Genomic DNA, 19,670 nt, shown 5'->3' on the forward strand with positions numbered 1-19,670 from the left:
AGAACAGTGCACGAGTCATATGAGAAATTAGGCTGTGCGTCATTGCAAGAAACCAATCATTTTGGCTTTTCGTTGCTACAAACTCGATTGTCATGGCAAATGTCTTGGAGAGGCAGGAAGGCCAGGCCAAATACTCATGTAAAGTGACAGGGCGGTATGCAAGTTGCCAGAGGCAAGAATGTTCCATATTTTATGATATCATGAAAAGTTAGTAGGACACAGTTAGCCTTTTTAAGAAAATATGGCAAATTATCATGATAACTGAAAGCATTGTGATTAATAGCTGCAGGAATTGGGATCATTGGCGTGCTCCTGTAAGAAACAATACATTCAAAAATTATGGGAATAGATTCATTTTAAAATTAACATTTTGGAATCAACAAATGTGGTTAATGTGCCAAGAAGCATCCAGATTGTACAGGATACCCTTGGTCATCTTTGGAATGTGTCATTCTGACTGTTTCCTGAAACAAGTGTGTTTTTAAAACAATTCATTCTCTGGATGTGGGTGTCACTGGCAAGGCCAGCATTTATTGCCCATCCTTAGTTGCCCTCGAGAAGGTGGTGGTGAGCCGCCGCCTTGAACCGCTGCAGTCCGTGTGGTGAAGGTGCTCCCACAGTGCTGTTAGAGAGGAGTTCCAGGATTTTGATCCAGCGATGATGAAGGAATGGTGATATATGTCCATGTCAGGATGGTGTGTGACTTGGAGGGGAACTTGGAGGTGGTGGTGTTCCCATGCGTCTTCTGCCCTTGTCCTTCTAAGTGGTAGAGGTCATGGGTTTGAGAGGTGCTGTCGAAGAAGTCTTGGCGAGCTGCTGCATTGCATCTTCTGGATGGTACACACAGCAGCCACAGTGTGCGGTGGTAGAGGGAGTGAATGTTTAAGGTGGTGGATAGGGTGCCAATCAAGTTGACTGCTTTGTCCCGCATGCTGTCGAGCTTCTTGAGTTTTGTTGGAGCTGCTCCCACCCAGGCAAGTGGAGAGTATTGCATCACACTCCTGACTTGTGCCTTGTAGGTGGTGGAAAGGCTTTGGGGAGTCAGGAAGTGAGTCACTCACCGCAGAATACCCAGCCTCTGACCTGCTCTTGTAGCCACAATTATTTATGTGGCTTGTCCAGTTAAGTTTCTGGACAATGGTAACCCCCCAGGATGTTGATGGTGCGGGATTTGACGATGGTAATGCCATTGAATGCCAAGGGGAGGTGGTTAGACTTTTTCTTGTTGGAGATGGTCATTGCCTGGCACTTGTGTGGCGCAAATATTACTTGCCACTGATCAGCCCAAGCCTGGATGTTGTCCAGGTCTTGCTGATTCCAGGCACGGACTGCTTCATTATCTGAGAAGTTGCCAATGGAACTGAACACAGTGCAATCATCAACGAACATCCCCACTTCTGACTTTATGATGGAGGGAAGGTCATTGATGAAGCAGTGGAAGATGGTTGGGCCTAGGACACTGCCCTGAGGAACTTCTGCAGTGATGCCTTAATTAGGTTCTACATTGGAGTCCATCAGCAGCTTTTGAATGAAGTATGTCAGATACATTCAAATACATGTGGGCTATATCTAGGAATAACTAATTTATATTAAAACATGTCAGTAGACAGTTTTCAGCTTGGCTCAGTGTCATAGGTCATTGGTTCACTCCCCAATCCAGGACTTGTGAACTTAACCTGGGTTGGTACTTCAGTACAATAGTGAGGGAGTGCTGCATTGTCGAAAATGCCATCTTTCAGATGAGACAGTAAACTGAAGCCCATCCACCTGTGGATACAAAATAGCACCATTTAAAGAAGAGCAGTGCAGTTCTCCCAGTATCCCTCAAACAACACTGCCAAAAACTAGATTAACTGGTCATTATCTCACTATTGTTTGTGGGACTTTTCCTCCACATTCTTCTGCAAGAATGAGGTGATGGAGAAAGCATCTACCATTTCTAACTGTGACATTGCTGTACTTTGTCTCACCATCAGTTTGGTCTAAAAAGTAAATGATATTGTGATGGCTGAATCACAATGCATTTCGCTAATTCTCTAATGTGTGCATGCTGGGCTTGATTTTAAAAAAAGCCTTCAGAAAGGTATTTGTCATGTAACTGAGTAGACTTGGGCAGAATTCTTGGAGTTAATGCTCTTTTCTGAAATAGCACACCTATCTGACTGTCAGTTTTATTCCGATTAATGCCAGATTGCACCATTGTTTAAGCAACATCAGTTCTCCATTTCTCTTTTCCTTTGAAAACAAGTGATAGTTTCAGAAGCGTGGCAAATGTGTGGGTACTGCAGCACCATTTTTGTCGAGTTTTTCAGAGTGATGTGTCTATGTAGCTAAGTGATCAGAAGTGTGAAGATAAAACATATTATTGCACAGCAAAACTTGCATATCAGAATTTATTTTCCTTTGATGTTCTTCACAACAAAATCATTGGCCCAGAAATTCCGTTCCCTACGGGTGTGTACGCGCTGTGTACTCACCTGTAGGGCCAACGGAAGTGCCGGTTTTAGGCATGAACTGCACATGCGCTGGAAACCGGAACTTCCATTCTGTGAAGAAAGGGCTTCACTGGTCAAACGCCTGCGCCGGAGAGGCAGCGCGTACGGCTGGAACTTCCATTTTATTCACAGTTGCTTCAGCCCAGGTAAGTCGGAAACAGCTGCGACTAGAAAAGCAGGCGCAAGGCCTGCTTTCACCAGGCTAAGAGTTGAAGAAAGTAAAAAAAAATAAAAAAAAAATTTCCACTGATTTATCATTTTAAAATACTTCAAAGAAAGGTAAGCTTATTTTTAGCCCCGTTAAAAACTTTAATTATTTTTTTCAGAAATTTAAATTTTTGTTTAAAATAGTTAATTTATGTAATTTATGGTCATTTTAAAAATGTGATTTAAAAAAAAATTTATTTGAAGTTTTACTTATGTTTTGGGGCTGATCTATGAATGGAGATTCCCTGCTCTGATTGGCTCCCCATGGCCCACGTGATCCCAGGGACGCTGCGAACCGCCTGCGCCTCTGGGATACGCGGGCCCTGCACACCGGCAGTTTGCAGAGGCCCAGCAACGGCATTCTGCGCCTCCCGGGAGCCCTCCGGTCCAGGCGGAGGTTTTTCCAAATCGCAGCCCTCCGCCTACCCGAGGGCTGCAAAAGGAATTTCTGGGCCATTGTACTTATGCGCTAACTCCTCCACAGTCTTCAGCTCCACTCCACGATTGTAAGTGATTCGACCTCCAATTCAGTGAGCACGCGAAGCTCATTGCTCGCTAGATGGCTGTGGGTTGAATCTGATGGTGTTGTCTAGAAAACTCTCTTTTAACCGGCACCTAAATAACCGGAAATCTCTGTTAACCGGCAAAATTCAGGAGTAGGTTCAGGTAAGTTTTACTTCATATTAGTGGCAGTTCCTGGATCTGTGGCTGTGTAACTGGGGTTCGTGCACCAGGGACGCTTGATCTGTGGCCGGAGTTCCTGCACATGTTGCTAAGCAACAGGGAAGCCTGGATTTGTTGCTGTGTACGGAGCTCTCGTACCTTTTAAACTATACCTCTCTGTAATCTGGACTTTTTGATAAATCGGCGCCACGCCGGTCCTGTTGGTGCCGGATAATAAAGAGTTTCCTGTAGATTGTTCACCAAGTCCCACACAGTTTATCTAGTGAACAGTCACACATACACGAAACTGAAAATCTCTCAAAGGAACATGAAATATTATCTTGAGAGGCTATTTTTATAGTCAGCATTTAATCGGTTTCTAAGAAATTTATTTCATACAGAAAATCATTTCAGAATTTTTGTTCTGGTAATTTAGCACTAGCTTTTGTAATCGGAAACTGGAAACCATTGTTTTAATTCTGAAACTGTTTGCTACCTTTTTTTGTCTGTTATTTTAACATTATCAAGGAGAAACACTGTATACTGCTTGGGGAAATGACATACCATGACAAGTGTAGCTTCAGTTCGTTGTTTGAACTACTACCATAAAGTATTGAAATCATTATAACATGCACGACTTGTATTATTTTCCAGAAACCATCAGTTGATTAATTTTTAATACACTTGCAATAATTATGGCACTGTAGACTCAGTGTGGATGTCATTGTGCATCACTGACACCCAGATCATTGATGTCAGCACTGAGCTGCTGTCAGCCAATATATAGACCCAAAACTGAATGCCACCCTTTGAAATTCCTGGGTATATGTATATTTGCAAAAAATGATTTGTAGACTGTAATCTCATCTCAGAGTCCTATATTTCTTTCATGAAGCCCCTTATTCATCTAGGTTTTTTCACAATTTTCAGCAAAATTGGAAAATTAATCTTAAGTTTTCAGGTTACCCTCACCCTCAATCAGCACACAGTAGGAGGGAATATTGAAAGTGTTATTTGAAATATTAAAATCATTCTAAATGCACTACTTGTATAATTTTGCAGAAATAATCAACTGATGGTCACCACAAAATAATAAGTAGTGCATGTTATAATGATTCCAATACTCCTGTGGTAATATGTTTCAAATAATGCACCCAATCAACATTTGTACAGTATGCTGATTGTTGCGACAGCTGAAGGAATATTGGAGTGTGAAGGACCGTACAAAACATTCTAAGTTGTACTATCCAATTTTGCTGGAAACAATTGTGAAATAACCGATATGAATGAACAGCTTCTTGGCCTTCCCACAGTTGAGATGAGTAACTTTCTGTAAGAAAATGACAGAAGTCCAATTAACTCTGGATTTGAGAAACAAAGCACAGGCAACGGTAGGCAGTACATTTCCAGTCAAAAGTGTTGCATTTAAAATGACCTTTTTTCCACCAACTGCTGATTATTGTATCCAAATAGATGTATGTAAGCACACAGGAAGTTTGGAATTCAGAAGAAGGGGAGTTCAATGTCAATAACAATTTCACAAATACAATGACTATCATAATAATGCTATTATGTGTTTTATATGTCAAAATAATCAATTTTTTGGACATTTTGTATACAAATGCTAGTATCTATGCAGAGGCATTACATGCAAAGTCAGATTCCACAAACTGGCCTGATTTTATTGGCAATTTTCTTTCATCCTACAATTATGTCAAGCAGAAAAGGAAGATTGACTACAACAAAATCACTCAGAATTAAATTGATTTTAAAGAGGAAAACAGAGGTCACAAATTTTTTGGTCTCAGTTTCTTTTCAGCAGGGCAGGAACCGGGAGGAGCGGGAAGTCGGCGTAGGACCAAGGGGACACAAGACCGGGAAGTCAGCGAAAGACCAGGGAGGTAAGACTAACTGGTAAGTACTTTCCTCAAACCTTCCTAGAAAGTAAAACCAAAACTAGTGGGATTTGGTTAGTTTAAAAAGGAATAAGAGGAGTACAGTATACATTGGTCTAAGTAAGCTTCGGGAAAACAAAAGTCGATAAATAAACTAAAACTAGAAAATTAAAAAGTAATATAAGGGTTAAGTCATGGCAGTAGAGCTCGGACCTGTGTCATGCTCCTCCTGTAACATGTGGGAAATCAGGGACGCTTCCTGTGTCCCTGACGACTATGTGTGCGGGAAGTGTGTCCAGCTGCAGCTCATGTGGAACCGCATGACGGCCCTTGAGCTGCAGATGGACTCACTTTGGAGCATCCACGATTCTGAGAGGGGTGTGGATAGCACATTTAGTGAGTTGGTCACACCGCAGGTTAAGGCCAGCGTAGACAGTACATGGGTGACCAAAAGGCAGAGCAAGGGCAGGAAGGTAGTGCAGAAATCCCCTGGGGTTGTCTCCCTTAGCAACAGGTTCACCGTCTTAGGTACTGTTGTCGGGGGGGGTGACGCATCGGGGGAAGGCACCAGCAGCCAGGCTCATGGCACCATGACTGGCTCTGTTGCAAAGAAGGGAGGGAAAAAGAGTGGCAGGGCTATAGTAATAGGGGATTCGATTGTAAGGGGAATAGATAGGGGTTTCTGTGGTCGCGACCGAGACTCCAGGATGGTATGTTGCCTCCCTGGTGCAAGGGTCAAGGATGTCTCGGCGCGGGTGCAGAACATTCTGGAGGGGGAGGGGGAACAGCCAGTTGTCGTGATACATGTTGGTACCAACGACGTAGCTAAAAAAAGGGAAGAGGTCCTACAAGTAGAATTTAGGGAGTTAGGAGCCAAGCTAAAAAGTAGGACCTCGAAGGTAGTAATCTCTGGATTACTACCAGTGCCACGTGCTAGTAAGAGTACAGAGAACAGGATAGTTAGGCTAAATACGTGGCTTGAGCAGTGGTGTAAGAGGGAGGGTTTTAAATTTTTGAGGCATTGGAACCAGTTTTGTGGTAGGTGTGACCTATACAAAAGGGACGGTCTACACCTGTGCAGAGATGGAACTGATGTTCTCGGGGTAATTTTTGATAAAGCAGTTCGGGAGCATTTAAACTAGTATGGCAGGGGGCTAGAAACCTATGTAGTGAAATAGAGGAAAGTGAAAGGCAGACAGAAATAAATGGTAAAAGGGTGAGGAACAAAAAACAAAGGGCCAAACTAATTCATAAAAAATGTGAGCATAAAAAAAGCCTGAGGGTTTTATACCTTAATGCGAGAAGCATCAGGAACAAGGTAGATGAATTAGCTGTGGAAATAGAGGTTAATAATTATGATCTAATTGGGATTACGGAAACATGGTTGCAGGGTGAGCAGGGCTGGGAGCTTAACATACAGGGGTATTCAGTATTTAGGAAGGATCGACAAAAAAGAAAGGGAGGAGGGGTAGCATTGCTAGTAAAAGAGGGGATAAATGCAATTGAAAGGAAGGATATTAACTCAGTTAATACAGAATCTATATGGGTGGAGCTAAGAAATAGCGAGGGGCGAAAAACATTAATAGGAGTGGTATATAGGCCTCCAAATAGTAAAATAGAGGTTAGGGAGGGCATCACGAGGGAAATTAGAGAAGCGTGCAATAAGAGCACAGCTGTCATCATAGGTGACTTTAACTTACATATAGATTGGACTAGCCTAATCAGTAAAAATAATGAGGAGGAGGAATTCCTTGAGTGTTTAAGGGATGGTTATCTGGATCAATATGTCGAGGAACCAACTCGGGAACAGGCTATATTGGACTGGGTACTGTGCAATGAGAAGGGACTAATCAGTAATCTTGTTGTACGGGGACCCTTGGGTCAGAGCGATCATAACATGATCGATTTCTCACTCGAAATGGAGAGCGAAGAAATTGACTCAGAGACTAAGGTCCTGAATTTAAACAAGGGGAATTATGATGCCATGAGACGGGAACTGAGTAGGTCTGATTGGACAACGTTCCTGAGAGGACTGGAGGTAGATAAACAATGGCAAACATTTAAAGATAGAATGACAAAATTGCAAAAATTGTTTATACCAATCTGGCATAAAAGGAAATCTAAAAAGGTGACTCAACCGTGGATAACAGGGGAAATTAGAGACAGCATAAAATCCAAAGATAGGGCGTATAAAATAGCCAAAAAAAGCGCCAGAGCGGAAGATTGGGAACAGTTTAAGATAGAGCAAAGGAGGGCAAAGGGCATGATCAAGAGGGGCAAAATAGCTTACGAAAACAAGCTGGCGGAAAATATAAAAACTAACTCCAAAAGCTTTTATAAATATATCAAAAGGAAAAGACTGGTGAAAACCAAAGTTGGTCCATTGCAGTCAGATACGGGGGAATATATAATGGGAAATAAGGAAATGGCAGATCAACTAAATGCATACTTTGGGTCAGTCTTTACGAAGGAAGACACAAAAAACCTCCCTGGGATATCGGGAAAAATAGGGACATTGGCAAAGGAGGAACTGACGCAAATCAATATCTCTAAGGATATGGTGTTAAGGAAGCTAAAGGGATTGAAGGTGGACAAATCCCCAGGGCCTGATAACATGCATCCTAGGGTACTGAAGGAGGTGGCCCTAGAGATAGCGGATGCACTAAGGATGATTTTTCAGAATTCATTAGACTCGGGAACAGTGCCGATGGATTGGAGGGTAGCTAACGTTACCCCACTATTCAAAAAGGGGGGTAGGGAAAAAGCAGGTAATTACAGACCTGTAAGCCTTACATCAGTTGTGGGCAAAATGCTGGAGTCCATCATTAAGGATGAAATAGCGGAGCACTTAGCAAATGGGGACAGGATAGGACAGAGTCAACATGGATTTACAAAGGGTAAATCGTGCTTGACTAATCTATTGGAATTTTTTGAGGGAGTAACTGGTAGAATAGATGGGGGAGAGCCAGTAGATGTGGTGTACCTGGACTTCCAAAAGGCCTTCGATAAGGTCCCACATAAAAGATTAGCATGGAAAATTGAGGCTCATGGGATAAAGGGGAAAGTTTTGGCGTGGATAGGGAACTGGCTGTCAGATAGAAAACAGAGAGTTGGAATAAACGGCTCATTTTCTGAATGGCAGGCAGTAACAAGTGGGGTACCACAGGGATCTGTCCTGGGCCCCCAGCTGTTCACAATTTACATTAATGACCTGGATCAGGGAGTCGGATGCAGCATTTCCAAATTTGCAGACGACACTAAACTAGGAGGTGGGGTGGGCTCAGAGGAAGAGACCAGGAAGCTCCAGAGCGATTTGGACAGACTGGGCGATTGGGCGGATAAATGGCAGATGCACTATAATGTGGACAAGTGCGAAGTTATCCACCTTGGGTGCAGGAACGGGAGGGCAAATTATTATTTAAATGGCAATAGATTGGGAGAGGGGGAAGTACAGAGAGACCTGGGTGTTCTTGTACACCAGTCACTGAAGGCGAGCATGCAGGTGCAACAGGCGGTCAAGAAGGCAAACGGTATGCTGGCCTTCATAGCAAAAGGGTTAGAATACAGGAACAGGGATACCTTGCTGCAGCTGTACAGGGCACTGGTGAGACCACACCTCGAGTACTGTGTACAGTTTTGGTCGCCTCATCTGAGGAAGGATGTTCTTGCCATGGAGGGGGTGCAGCAGCGATTCACCAGGCTGATACCAGGAATGGCGGGAATGACCTATGAGGAGAGACTATGTAGTTTAGGGATGTACACACTGGAGTTTAGAAGATTGAGAGGGGACCTCATAGAAGTGTATAAAATTCTGACAGGTCTAGACAGACTGGATGCAGAAGGAATGTTTCCCTTGGCGGGTGAGAACAGAACTAGAGGACATAATTTAAGGATAAGGGCTAAACCATTTAGGACAGAGATGAGGGGGAATTTCTTCACTCAGAGAGTGGTGAACCTGTGGAACTCATTGCCACAGAGGGCAGTGTACGCCAGCTCATTAAATATATTTAAGAGGGAATTAGATATATTTCTACGGGCAAAAGGGGTTAAGGGTTACGGAGAGAAGGCGGGGACGGGATACTGAATTAAAGGATCAGCCATGATCTCATTAAATGGCGGAGCAGGCACGAAGGGCCGAATGGCCTACTCCTGCTCCTATCTTCTATGTATCTATGTATCTATGTACTGCCACTAATCTGATGGCTCAGCTGGTTACGGCAGTGTGGACATAAGAACATAAGAAATAGGAGCAGGAGTAGGCTATTTGGCCCCTCGAGCCAGCTCCGCCATTCAGTAAGATCATGGCTGATCTGAGCTTGGCCTGAACTCCACTTTCCTGCCCGCTCCCCGCATAACCCCTGACTCCCCTGTTTTTCAAAAATCTGTCTGTCTCCGCCTTGAATATATTCAATGACCCAGCCTCCACAGCTCTCTGGGGTAGAGAATTCCAAAGCTTCACGACCCTCTGAGAAGAAATTCCTCCTCATCTCCGTTTTAAATGGGCGACCCCTTATTCTGAAACTATGGCCCTTAGTTCTAGATTCTCCCACGAGGGGAAACATCCTCTCAGCATCTACCCTGTCAAGCTCCCTCAGAATCCTATATGTTTCAATAAGCTCACCTCTCATTCTTCTAAACTCCAATGAGTATAGGCCCAACCTGCTCAACCTTTCCTCATAAGACAACCCCTTCAACTCAGGAATCAACCTCGTGAACCTTCTCTGAACTGCCTCCAATGCAAGTATATCCTTCCTTAAATAAGGAGACCAAAACTGTACGCAGTACTCCAGGTGTGGTCTCACCAGTGCCCTGTACAGTTGTAGCAAGACTTCCCTACTTTCATACTCAATCCCCCTTGTAATAAAGGCCAGCACGGTGGCATAGTGGTTAGCACTGTTGCCTCATAGCGCCAGGGGCCCGGGTTCGAATCCGGCCTCGGGTGACTGTCTGTGTGGAGTTTGCACATTCTCCCCGTGTTTGCGTGGGTTTCCTCCGGGTGCTCCGGTTTCCTCCCACAGTCCAAAGATGTGCGGGTTAGGTTGATTGGCTATGATAAATTGACCCTTAGTGTTAGGGGGATTAAATACGTGGGGTTACGGGGATAGGGTGGGATATGTGTTGGTGTAGGGGTTACGGGGATCGGGTGGGATATGTGTCGGTGCAGGCTCGATGGGCCGAAATGGCCTCTATCTGCACTGTGGGGTTTCTGTGATTCTGTGATTCCATTTGCCTTCCTAATTACTTGCTGTACCTGCATGCTAACATTTTGTGTTTCATGTACGAGGACATCCAGATCCCTCTGTACTGCAGCACTCTGTAACCTCTCTCCATTTAAATAACATTTTGCTTTTTGATTTTTCCTACCAAAGTGAATAACCTCACATTTTCCCACATTATACTCCATCTGCCAAATTTTTGCCCACTCACTTAACCTATTTATGTCCCTTTGCAGACTCTTTGGGCTGGATTTTACCAGCTGTTTGGAGGCAGGACTGCTGAGAAAATGGGAAAAATTGGGAGTGGGTCCCAACCCACCTCCGAACCATCTTCCTGGGAGGCAGGTCCCCGACTCGCGCAGGGACCCGTCTCCTAGTTGCAGGGAGGCGATTAGAGCCAATTAACTGTCTGTTAACATGTAGTTAACAGGCAGTTAAGAGGCTTTTTCCCATTTTCAGCCTGCTGATGCGGCCTTCCCGATGGCAGGAAACCCCGCCATGGTCAGCGAGGCGAGCTGTGGGTCTGCTGCAGTGTAAGTGTGCAAATGACAGCTGCAGAGGTAGTGTGATGGGTGTAATGGTGCACAGGTAAGTATGACAGGTGAGAGAATGTAGTGAAAAATATTTTAAATCTGTTTATATGTATCTGCAGATGACAAGATTTGATGTTTCTGTGAAGCCTCATCTGATCGGGAGAATTGACAGATGGCTTCTGCAATCTCACATGCAGTTGCCATCTGTTTGCTCCTAAGGAGAGAGCCATTGGTGAGCCTGGGTGCAAGGACTCACCTTTGGACAGTGATTGTCAGTGTTTGACAGCACCTCACTGCTGTCAAACACTGACAATTCATCTGTCAAAAAATTATGGTGCCTGTCACTTTAACAAAGCCGGCAGATGAAGCATCATGCACTGATGTCATCTGACACCGGCTTTCCCTTAATTGGCCGGCAAGCCCGCAGGGTGGGCTTAACAAGGCCAATGAAGGGAAAATAGCGTCAGGTTGTCAGATGTCGCTGGGGGCGGGACTAGAACCCGGAAACCAGCAGTCCCGCTCCCAACGCACCTCCTCAGGTAAGATCCCGGCCTTTGTACTCCTCACCTTGCTTTCCCACCTATCTTTGTATCGTCAGCAAATTTGGCAACAGTGCACACGGCCCCTTCATCCAAGTCATTAATATAGTTGAGGCCCCAGCACTGATCCCTGTGGTACCCCACTAGTTACAGTTTGCCAAACTGAAAATGACCCATTTATTCCGACTCTCTGTTTTCTGTCAGTTAGCCAATCCTCTATCCAATCTAATATATTACCCCCAACACCGTGAGCTCTTATCTTGCGCAGTAACCTTTTATGACACCTTGATGTGAATGGGAGTGAGAAAGTCGTGCTTTTTCAGTCACTAAGTAAGCGATCAGTACAAGCTGCTATATTTGGCATGTTTTCCTTTCCTCAGGTTAGGCACATAGAAACTCACAATAGCTTTCAAAACTGCTGTTAGAAAGCTGTGAGCACTATGTGATTGCTGTTTAATGCCTACTTCTATTTGCTGTCAATAACCAAAATGTATTTTTCTTTGCAACTTAGGGCAAAGTTATGTATTAAATGTATTGTTACCATTCATTTTGAAGGGCTTTAGTTACTGCGAATTAATCGCGAGACATGCGATTTTTTTTTTAATGAAAATTTACCACAACTCGCGAAACGGGTAGGATTTAAAAAAAGTTATTTAAAGCATTTTCAGATGCAGTAATATAGTTTTTGTAAAGAACTGTGTGACCTGTTAGAGATTAAATAAAGCCACTAATGAGGTTTATAAATCAAAAAAATAACAACTCATGATTTCTTACCAAATTTCATGATTTTTTTAAGAGTTTGTCTCATGATTTTATGAGACGGTGGGATTGGCATTACTGTTGCTGGGTCAACTGGGTGGTTTTCTTGTTAAGGAGACATATCAGTGTTAAGTAGTTTCCACTGTTCCTGAGAAATTGAACATTAGAAATGTTTTAGTTTATTTAGAATTTGTGACCTCTGTTTATACATACTCTCCCTCTTCCCCCAGCGCTGTACACTATTTCTTGACTTCATGGAGACAGCTGATTTGCTGGCAGTTGCATTGTAGAGAAGCCGCTCCCATGGCATGTGGACACGAGGAGAAAAAGGGCTGCATTGGTTGGATTTCATCTTCTCTGCGGCAGGATTTCCACCCTTACAGTATCACCGTGAGGATGAAAATCCCATGGGGCAGAGTTTTGCAGCGTCCCACATAATGGCAGAGACGTAATTTGTGGTCATTTTCATGACAGCGATATTTTTGTTCAGCTTTAAAATATTACTTTGATCGCATTTTTGAAACCGCTCAAAAAGAATGGTTACTAAGATGGTAGAATCAATGGACATTGGTGGCAATGAATACTCTTGCAACACACTGTGTCAAAAAGTAAGAGATAGGCAATTGGAATATGTGTCAGAACTGTGTAGTGCAGATGCAACTGTATAGATAGTGAAGGTTACTGACATTAACTGGGTACGGTAGCATAGTGGTTATGTTACTGGACTACTAATCCAGAGGCCTGGACTAATGATCCACAGACTTGAATTCAAATCCCACCATGGCAGCTGGGGAATTTAAATTCAGTTAATTAAATAAACCTGGAATAAAACACTAGTATCAGTAATGGTGACCATGAAACTACTGGATTGTCGTAAAAACCCATCTGGTTCACTAATGTCCTTTAGGGAAGGAAATCTGCCGTCCTTACCCGGTGACTCCAGACCCACAGCAATGTGGTTGACTCGTAACTGCCCTCTGAAATGGCCTAGCAAGCCACTCAGTTGTAAGGCAGCTCACCACCACCTTCTGAAGGGCAATTAGGGATGGGCAATAAATGCTGGCCTTGCCAGTGATGCGCACATGCCATGAACAAATAAAAAAAAAAAGTATTATTGATTGAATCATTGAACTTGCTTTCAAGCCTTCCAGTGCTTCACAAATCAATAACAGTTGAAAATAGTGCTTGACAACAGCACCCTGTTAACAGATGACTAACGTCACACTACACAATATATATATATATATATATAATATACACAATACAGGAAACTTTTTTTTATCCGGCACCGACGGGACCGACGTGGTGCCGGTTCATCAAAAATTCCGGATAACCGAGAGCTATAGTAAAAGATACGGAGCTGAGAGCTCCATATAAAGCAACAAACCCTGTTGCTTAGCAACAGGTTCAGAACAATGGCCACAAGTTCCAAGCGTCTCTGTAGCTTAGCAACAGCTGCAGCCACACCCTTGCACAGCAACAGATGGAGGAAGGCAAGTAATAAAACTTACCTGAACCTACTCCTGAATTTTGCCGGTTAACCGAGATTTCTGGTTATTTAGGTGCCGGTAAATCGAAAGTTTCCTGTATAGTCTAATTGATTATGTTTATGAGACAACCAAATAGAATGAATTTCACAAGATGGATGATTCATTTGCAACTCCTAATTCTAAACACATTTTTACAAAAAAACACTCTCATGAGTAAGTCCAACCCATTAAACACCTTTTCTGGCTGCAGTGTGTGCAGATGGGTCTCACTGGAATATAATTATTCTGGTTGATCGTGAAAGTCTTTAATTTCCGTGAGTTGTTTTATTGATTCATCCATAAACAACATTCATCCACGTCAGTACAGCAGTGGCCAAAGTGTGCATCAGCCCAAGCCTACGAAAGAAATTTTATTTCCATTTCAACATCCTGAAAGGTATTTTCTCCAGAAATTTCTTTAGAAACCATAATTTAGAATGCAGCATGAGAAAATGGCCAGGAAGAGATCGAGTCTTAGAGTAGAAGTTAATGGGCTCGGATTTCCAAGCCCCGTGGAGGCGGGTTTGGAGGTGGGAGTGGTGGGAAAATTGCAGAATTGGGGGGCACAAACCCATCCCGCCTCCGTGCCAATGTCCCAGGAGGCGGGTATCCGACCTGTGCTGGGAGCCACCTCCCCGAGGCAGGAAGGGGATTAGTGCCAATTAACTGCCTGTTAACAGGTAGTTAACAGGCAGTTTTTTGCCTAATCCCTATTTTTAGCCCTGAAGTGTGGGCTTCCCGACGGCTCCGAACCATGCCAAGTTAGCGAGGCGGACCGTCGGTTTGAAGGGGTTGGAGGGGTCGAGATGTCCTTTGTGCAGGTGAGTGATGGGTGCATGTGTGTGAGGTAAGTGTAAAGTGTTTTAATAAGTTTTACTTACCTTTACTTTCTCCTGCAGGCTTCCTCCCTTCAGTTCTTGGAAGTCCCTCAGTTCACCGGCACAGAAAGCAGAACGGCTGCTGAAATGTCAAAATCTGCAGCATTCTGCTTTCTGGCCTGGAGAGATCTCTTAACTGAGTCTGAGTAGAAGGACTCAAGTTAGAAGACAGATTGTCAGTGTTTGACAGCTTCACAGAGCTGTCAAATGCTGATTTTTCATCTGTCAAAAGCTCTTGACAGATGAAATGTCAATCACTGACGTCACCAGTAACCAGGTGTCCCTTAATTAGCCTGCTGAGCCCGCTGGGCGGGCTTAACAAGGTCAATCAAGGGAAGATAGTGTGGGTTGGCCACAAGTCAATGGAGGCGGGACTACAACCCAAAAAGTGGGAGTCCCGCCTCCATCACGTCCCCATTGACAAAATCCAGCCCTGTCTCTGATTTGTACTACGATGAATCCCTGATCTGGGGCCTGATAAGGTGAGGGGGAAGATGCTGAGAAGTAGTAATAACAACAGAAAATGCTGGAAAAACTCAGCAGGCCAGGCAACATCCGTGGAGAGAGAAACAGAGTCAACGTTTCAGGTCGAAACCCTTCGTCAGAACTGAGAACAAAAGGCAGGAAATGAAACGGATTAAAAGGCAGTTTGGGGGCTGGGAAATGGGGGAGGGGATGAAAGAAGAGACATTAAGAGATATTCAAGGGGAGACAAGATGGTAATAGGACAGGTAAAGAAACAACAATGGCTCTAGATGAAGTGTAAAATGCGCTGGCAGAGTGAGAGACAGCTGCCATGTGGGAGAGAGAAAAAAGGAAAAGGCACAAACCAAAAGTGTGGATAAAAAATATAAAAATGTAATAGGGGCCGAGGTTATGATCTGAAATTGTTGAACTCGATAAGGCTGTAAAGTGCCTAATCGGAAGATGAGGTGCTGTTCCTCGTGTTTACGCTGAGCTTCTGTGGAACAATGCAAGAGGCTGCAGACGGTGTGGTCTGAGTGGGAAGGGAGCGGTGAATTGAAATGACAGGCGACCGGAAGCTCGGGGTCACCCTTACGGACTGAACGGAGGTGTTCCGCAAAGCGGCCGCCCAATCTGCATTTGGTCTCCCCAATTGGGTGACCGCTTTGCGGAACACCTCCAACAAAAAAACACTGGCCCTCTGCCAACCCATGCAAGGACCCTCCCTGGGAACCCCTCCCCACGGCCACTTGCCGGCTGCTTCAGCGTGGGACCAGGCCGATTTCCCACCCTTCCACAACCGGCGAACTGGAGCAGGGCTTCTACTTTGCTCCCGATTCAGGGAGAAGTTGAAGATCAAACTCAGCATGTTGGTACCCAATGCATTATACAGCAACACAATTGATTCTATATAACAAGATCTGTGTATGTGCTTACCAAAATTACAGTGGTTATGACTTGAATGAATTGGTACAAAATCATAAGCTGGACACACAATGTAGAATCTCCCAGTAGTACCCAATGTGGGAACACTCCAACACCAATGTAGCCAATGTAAATAGTGCTAATCAACTTACAAAACATTCTGATACAAGGCCGTTATAGTCTTGTAGTCTTTGCCTATATGTTAACCAACTTAAGATCTATTTTAGAACATATAGGGAGACAGCTAACTTACACAAATTGTGGTGACGGGACAAAATATGGTCCCATTAGCAAGCAAACCTGCAGTGTCAAACATATTTGCGCACATTTCTCATCAACAAATACCTTCAGCCCTCTAGTCACTGGTTGAACTGAATATATCAATTTTTCAGACTTCATGCATGGAGTTGAAGTATTCTGTCACTAGTTGCAGTCACAGACACAATGACAAACATGAACTAATGGTACGTAGCACTGTAGCAATGAGCCATTTCAGGGCTCATCAAAAAAGATAACGAGTGCTACTTGACTGGAGGGGTCCCAGTTGGACCTCATTTCGATGTCTAGTGCCACTGCAACGAATATGTTTTGTTGTAGTGCTGTCTATGATGGATGTTTTTTGTCAGTCAGAGGCTTCCATTATATCTGTAACTTCAGGCCTATCAATTCTCACATATTTCTACTGACAGCAGTTATTTTAGTGCAATAGGTATAACGTTGCACTGCAGAAAAAGTGTTCATTTCGATGGGAGATTGAGCCGGCACCTGCCTGCCACAATATCGGGTGGCCTGGCTGGAATGTAGGTTCGGGGGAGGGGGAGAGCCCTAGTGTTGCCAACCCTCCAAGATCGGCCTGGAGTCTCCAGAACACTGCCGCGAGCAACCTGGGAGAAAAATCGTAGAGGCATTAAACAACATTGTCTTTTTTTCATTTTCTACGAATACTTCTGTTTATCAGTTATAAAAATATTGGAGATGGGGGGGGCGGCGGGGGAAAGGCTGTTTAACTGATGGTCCAGAATTGTCGAATTGGGTAATGAAGAGTCTTTTCGCTTTCCAATTGGTGTGAGAAGGCGGGGCGCTGTGAGGACGGAGGTGTTGGGTGACCAATGGTGGGGACAGTTGGAGGCAGGAGGTCATGTGATAAAACCTCCAGGAATATGACCAACCGGAGTTGGCAACCCTAGAGAGCCCATACGTCTGGAAGGATTGAAGCCAGAGTGGCAGCAGCCCGGGCTGATTTTGTGGAGCCTGGAGAAGCACTCCTGCTCCTCCCAGACCTACAAAAATAAAGAGGAACATAGGAACAGGAGTAGGTCATTCAGCCCCTCGAGCCTGCTCCACCATTCAATGAGATCATAGCTGATCTGCGACCTAACTCCATTCACCCGCCTTTGGCCCATATCCCTTAAAGCCTTTGGTTAACAAAAAGCTATCAATTTCCGATTTAAAATTAACAATTGATCCAGCATCAATTGCCATTTGCGGAAGAGAGTTCCAAACTTCTACCACCCTTTGTCTGTAGAAGTCTTTCCTAATTTCACTCCTGAAAGGTCTGGCTCTAATTTTTAGACTATGCCCCCTAGTCCTAGAATCCCCAACCAGCGGAAATAGTTTATCTACCCTATCTGTTCCCCTTAATATCTTGAAAACTTCGATCAGATCACCCCTTAACCTTCTAAATTCTAGGGAATACAACCCTAATTTGTGTAATCTCTCCTCGTAACTTAACCCTTGAAGTCCGGGTATCATTCTGGTAAACCTACGCTGCACTCCCTCCAAGGCCAATATATCCTTCCTAAGGTGTGGTGCCCAGAATTGCTCACAGTGCTCCAGGTGTGGTCTAACCAGGGCTTTGTATAGCTGCAGCATAACTTCTACCCCCTTGTATTCTAGTCCTCTAGATATACAGGCCAGCATTCCATTAGCCTTTTTCATTATTTTCTGTACCTGTTCATGACATTTTAATGATCTATGTACCTGAACCCCCAAGTTTCTTTGGCCCGCCACTGTTTTTAGCTTTTCACCATCTAGAAAGTACCCTGTTCTGTCCTTTTTAGGTCCAAAGTGGATGACCTCACATTTGCCTACATTGAAATCCATTTGCCACAGTTTTGCCCATTCACTTAATCTGTCAATATCCCTTTGTAATTTTATGCTTTCATCTACACTGCCTACAATGCCACCTATCTTTGTGTCATCGACAAATTTGGATATCTGACTTTCTGTGCCATCATCTGAGTCGTTATTAAATAACGTGAATAGCTGAGGCCCCAACACAGATCCCTGCGGGACACCACTAGTCACATCCTGCCAATTTGAGTACCTACCCATCATCCCTACTGCCTGTCTCCTGCTGCTCAGCCAATTTCCTAACCAGAGCCAGAATTTTGCCGGCATTCAGCGGACAGGATTGGTGGGGGGTCAGCTGTTAAATTTTAAACGATTGATAGCGGGTCGGGAACCCGCTGTCAAAACGCGCACACTGGACTTCCGCGCTGAGCAGACCAGACAGGCAGTGGCGGGGGAGGCAATTAAAATCTTATCAATGGTTTTTTCCCAGCTTTTTGGATTTGGCAGGTTTCCCACCGGTTTCCTGCTGTGCCTAGACCTCGTCTGTGAAGCTGAGGTGGGAGGTCACTAGCCATTGAATCAGCTGATGAATTGACAGCTTCAAATGTCAAGTCAAAGCTCCCAGCTGATTGAGAAATGTTCCCTTAATCACTAGTTTCTCTAAAATGCATTTCCACTACAGATTCAGGTTGCTGCAAGTCTTTACACAAGTTTCCATCCAGTCTGACCTCATTACCTCTCCCACCACTGACAGATCACCTCTGTCATCTCTACTTCACCTGCCATCTATTACATCAGCATTGGTGTACTTTATACTCTCTCACCTTGGTCCCAGAATCCCACAACAATCAGCCCCAATACCAGCAGCACCAGGCACACCCGCAGCACCAACAACAACACCAACCTTCTCTGCAATCAACTGATGCTGCACAGGACACAGGGTATCAGCACCCGACCAGATTGCTGCCTTGGATGCCAAAGATGGCCTCACCATGGCCACATTTGCTTCACTTGACGCTGTACACCCTGGCTGCCACTTGATGCGCCAGGTTGGCACCAACCCACACCAACCACATAAAGCATCCCTACAATGCCCAAGCCATTCCTCTCACACTCATCAGCATTGCAGAGGGTACCATTATGTCTCACCATTCACTTCAACTCACTAAGCCACTTCCAAGGGTGCACACAAATCTGTCCAAGAATGCAAAGTGCTGAAAATAAAGGTTTCAATGTTTGACAGCACATTACCAGAAACTTCACATGAACATTAACTAAACCCCTCAAGTGCCTACCCTTGTGTGTTGTTAGTTGGTATGATTGGACTAGGATGAGGGTGAGTGTGAGGGGTGGCTAGTGTGATGGGGAAGTGATAATGTAGATAGAGAGGGATGGGTGGAGGTGCAAGGTAAGTTGGTGTGAGTAAGGATGTGCAGGAGTAGCGTAGGGAAGGTAGAGTGATGGGGATGTGATGAGTGGCACAGCAGGATGAGG

The 19,670-nt window shown here is 44.4% G+C and overlaps 1 protein-coding gene across 2 annotated transcripts in view; it reads left to right on the top strand.

Moving 5' to 3' along the window:
* Window positions 1–2,554: 2,554 nt before the first annotated feature.
* sfxn3 (sideroflexin 3) overlaps window positions 2,555–19,670 on the top strand; it is a 113,798-nt gene continuing 96,682 nt past the window's right edge. The window contains exon 1 of one of the 2 annotated variants that reach the window (XM_085994319.1): window positions 2,555–2,641. The gene's annotated coding sequence lies outside the window, so the exon portion shown is untranslated. Of the gene's footprint in view, window positions 2,642–2,668; window positions 2,775–19,670 lie in introns of those variants that run through there. The other variant, XM_085994321.1, reaches the window with a different exon arrangement.

Source organism: Somniosus microcephalus, chromosome 8 (assembly GCF_052327205.1).
Source record: "Somniosus microcephalus isolate GS21.2 chromosome 8, FLI_Smic_1.0, whole genome shotgun sequence".
In the NCBI taxonomy this organism is placed as follows: domain Eukaryota; kingdom Metazoa; phylum Chordata; class Chondrichthyes; order Squaliformes; family Somniosidae; genus Somniosus; species Somniosus microcephalus.